Below are 4,308 nucleotides of genomic sequence, written 5' to 3'. Positions count from 1 at the left end.
CCAAGCTGTTGTTCTCATTTGTTATTCAGCGGTGAGGAAATCTGCCTCCCCATCCCGGAGGATAATTGATGCTAACGTCATTTCATTCCAGTCCAGCTGCTGGGCTCGGGAACAGATGTTTTATTGTTCCAGCTGAACACACGGAACCCAAAAAATAATTAAACAAAAAAAAAATAGCAACAAAACCGGACTGATTTGTGTTTGTGGTGAGGTTGGCTGTGGTTTGTGGTGTTTGCAGGGCTCCCTGTCATTGGGAGGAAGGAATGAATGTGACTCCATGTTCTTAGAAGGCTAATTTATTATTTTATTATCTATATTATATTGAAGAATGCTATACTAAACTATACTAAAGAATAGAGAAAGGATACTTACAGAAGGTTAAAAAGATAATAATGAAAAACTTGTGACCCCTTCCAGAGTCCCAGCACAGCCTGACTGTGATTGGTCATTAAGTTAAAACAATTCACATGTTGGATAAACAATCTCCAAACACATTCCAAAGCAGCAAAACACAGGAGAAGCAAATGAGATAATTATTGTTTTCCTTTTTGTCTGAGGCTTCCCAGCTTCCCAGGAGAAGAATCCTGAGCAAATAGAATTTTTCAGAAAATATGATTCTGACAGTGGTTTCCTCTCCCTACAAGCACAAGGAGGCAGAGCAGCAGTTATAGGGGAGACCAGGCCTCTGGAAAAGCCAAGGTTTTTACATCCAATATTTAATTCTACATCCCCACTGTCGGAACCCAGGACATTCCTCTGGCTGCCCTGGGTGATTCCAGACCCTGGCAGGGGGCTCAGAGACCTTGGCACAGAGTCACAAACACCTGTGCCTTTGATTTTAGCCCATGGAAACAATTAACAACTTTGTGTGAAGAGTTACAAGCCACAAGAGTTTGAGTAGAATGATAGTTAATTTGTCACAGGGTGAAAAAGTAGAATTTTGGGGGATTTAGAATGGGGGTTCAAGAGGCAAGATGGAGGAATCTGGGCGTGTCCTGTCCTTCTTCTCCATCTTCTGCTGTGATGGTGACACTTCTGGATTGGTTTAGAGTAGAGACAGACTGTCTAACATAGGTGATAGGTATTGGAAAATTATAAAAAAGGACACATAGTTCTTAGTATAAAAAGCTAACACCACCCCAAGGGCAGGGACTGTGCCACAACCCGACCTGCTGGACAGATCTCAGCAGGTCAGAGAAAGAATGGAACAGATAAGAGAAAATAAACAACCTTGAGAAGCAGAACCCACGAATCTCGACTTCTTCTTCGGTCACGGAGCTGGGAAAAAAGGACTTTCTAATACCTTGGAGATCATCTCAACCAAAGAAACCCAAGACCCCACCTCCAAAATTCTGCCCTGTCCAACAGGCAGGTGCTTCCAGCAGAGAATGATTTCCTCAAGGCTGAGCTGTCACCTTCAGCACGGCCCTTGCATCCTCCCAGGAGCAGGGATCTGCTGGGATCTCTGTTACTGATTCCCCGACTTCTGGGGCTCTGGCTGGGCCCTCCCAAGGGGCTCCCCTGCCCAGGAAGACCCTCCTGAAGTGGTTTTGTGTCAGGAAAGAGAGACTCATTGGATTTTTTTCAGTCTTCAGGTTCTTGTTTATTGTTATCTTAGCTAGAGTTTTGCATGCTGTCCACACCAGGCTCAGCACAGTGGAAAAACACCAAAAAAAATGGCCACAATCTCTTGTTACAAGGACTTTTAAAGCTAAACTATCCAATGAAGAGCTGACACCTAGATTATTTTTCCTTTTAACCCAATAACTGATCCCAAAGAGCTGCAATGGGGACTTTTCTGTCCAATTACAGAATGCCACCCAAACCCAAGAAGAAGGAGAAAGAAGAAGCATGAAGAAGAAACCCAGGACCACACCCTGTGCCCTCCATCTTGCTTCCATCCACAACATACTAAAAATCCCAAACCCTAAATTTCTCACCCAGTGATAAACCTACACTGCTCTCTATAATCTACTTTACACCTTAGTGGATTCTAGTCTATTCTGGAATTTAGGAAACTTTCTCCATGAATGAGGGTCAGAGTCAGTGCTGTCCTGGGGGTCAGGGCACCCCACAGCAGACAGAGAAATATTCCCTGTGCCCTGGGTTCCCACAGGGAAGTATTGGAAATGCAGGGCCACCCACAAGGGGAGAGAATGATGCATCTGACTCTATCTTATCAGAAAGCTAATTTATTACTTTTTATACTATATTATATTAAATAATACTATACTATACTAAAGAATACAGAAAGGATACTTACAGAATGCTAAAAAAATAATAATGAAAACTTGGGACTCTTTGTGACACAGCTTGGCCCTGATTGGCCAAAGAGCCAAAACAACTCAGAGCAGAATCCAATGAAACAATCACCTGTGGGTAAACAATCCCCAAACACATTCCACATGAGCACAGCACAAGAGAAGTAAATGAGATAAGAATTGTTTTCCTTTTCTCTGAGGCCTCTCTTGCTGCCTTTTAGCCTCCCAGGAGAAAAACCCTGGACAAAGGGATTTTTCCAGAGAATGTGAATGCCACAGAGGAGAAGCCAAAAACAGGAGCAAAAACGTGGATTTTCAGAGCTCAGCCTCTTGTGGAAGAGCTCCTGGACAGCACTTTGGGTGCTCCAGGGTGGGAGTGCTGCACTCACAGCCCTGCTGGGATCTCCCAGGGACACCCACATTGCTTCAGGAGCATGGGATGGAGGGAGGAGGTCCATGACTTGTTCTGCAGCAGGTGCAGGACAATACCAGGAATCCCAGGGTGAGCTCTCCTCTGCATCCTGAAGCATTCCTGTGAAGCTACCAACAGGAGCAGATGGGAGAACCTTCCCTGTCTGCCAAAAAGAGAGATGTTTAAAATGAAAAATTTTACTGAGCAGCCAAAAAAAGGAGACTTAAACCTACCCCCAGGTTAACCGATGTTTCACGTTGATTTTCCCTCTAGCACTAACAGCCCTCTAGAGAAGAACAAAACTTCTCCCATGCAGAAAAACTGGGAAACACGCATCTACAAATTATGGAGGAACTACCAGAAGGGATCTAATCCTCAGGAATCCAGCTCATGGAATACCCTGTTCCCCCTCAGGACACTGCATTGCAGCTGGGGCCTCGCACATGGTTTGAAAAGCCCAGCAGCAGAATGACTGTGGGAAATAGGAAAGGTAAGAAGTTTTTTAGAAAGTAAGTTTTAGAAGCAAAAAGAGCAGAGAAACTTAGAATTAGATGTAATTGTAAAGTTCAAAGGTAGGAAAAGTTACAATAGTATAGTAAGCAAAGATAAAAAATAATAAAACAATATAAACAAGATGAAGCAATAGTTTGAGTTTTAGGTTTGGTTAGGATAGATTTAAGGACTGCAGGAAAATATACTTAGCAAGATAGTAAAAGGTTTTAAACTTCATAATGGTGTGCTGTGTCTTAATAGAGAGCAGACAAGCAAGCATTGTGTGAAGCAGGTGTATTTGTGCCTTTAGTAAAAGGCTAAAACAATTGTCTGTAAGCTTTAGCAATGTGCTGTTGGTTAGAAAATTTTTAAAATGCTCCGTAACAAAGAAATCTTCAGCTGCTGCTGGTTTTACATGAGCTTTTGCCATCTTTCTATTGTCTCAACCATGTAATGAGGCTGATGCTGCAAATAAAACTGAAGGAACATACCCCAGCAGTCCTGTCCTGTTTGTGAAAAAGAATAAAAACCTTTCCAACACTGTGAGCACAGCACCTTGTCTCAGCAAGCTGATGGTAGAGCACTTCTCATGGCTGCACATGAAACACCCAGGCCATGAAGAGCTCTGGGCTCTGCAGCACTGTGCAGGAAATCCAGGCGTCAGAGTGACTGTCCCCCTTGAGAAGGACAGTCTGGGGAAGGGCTGTGTTCACACAGCCAGGGGCTGGAGGTGGAAAATACCTCTTGGATCATCCCCCTTCCCATCCAGCTGTGTGAGCAGCCGGGATGGGGTCAGTGGGTGTCTCCCATCCCCTTCCAGGCCTGCTGACAAGCTGTTCCCACTTCCAAACAACCTCCCTGCATCCCACCTCAGGCTGCTTTCTGCCTGCTGGCTCCACTTTCCCTTGGCATCAGCCCATGGCCATGGGTGAGCTCTGAGCAGGCTGGGGGACAGATTGGAGATGCCATCACAGCCAGCCAGGAGGATTTGGTGTCCCTGGGGAGCAGCACTGGCCCAGAGGCCACCTCCTTGGCCAGCAGAGTGTCCAGAGAGGTCACAGAGACCTTCAGGGGGTGACATTGCATGGGGACACACAGGGAAGCAAAGGAGCTGGCTGTAAAGGCAGAGCTGGGCCAGCTATA

This window comes from Ammospiza caudacuta, chromosome 7 (genome assembly GCF_027887145.1).
Source record: "Ammospiza caudacuta isolate bAmmCau1 chromosome 7, bAmmCau1.pri, whole genome shotgun sequence".
NCBI lineage: Eukaryota > Metazoa > Chordata > Aves > Passeriformes > Passerellidae > Ammospiza > Ammospiza caudacuta.
This window is presented reverse-complemented; position numbering follows the sequence as displayed.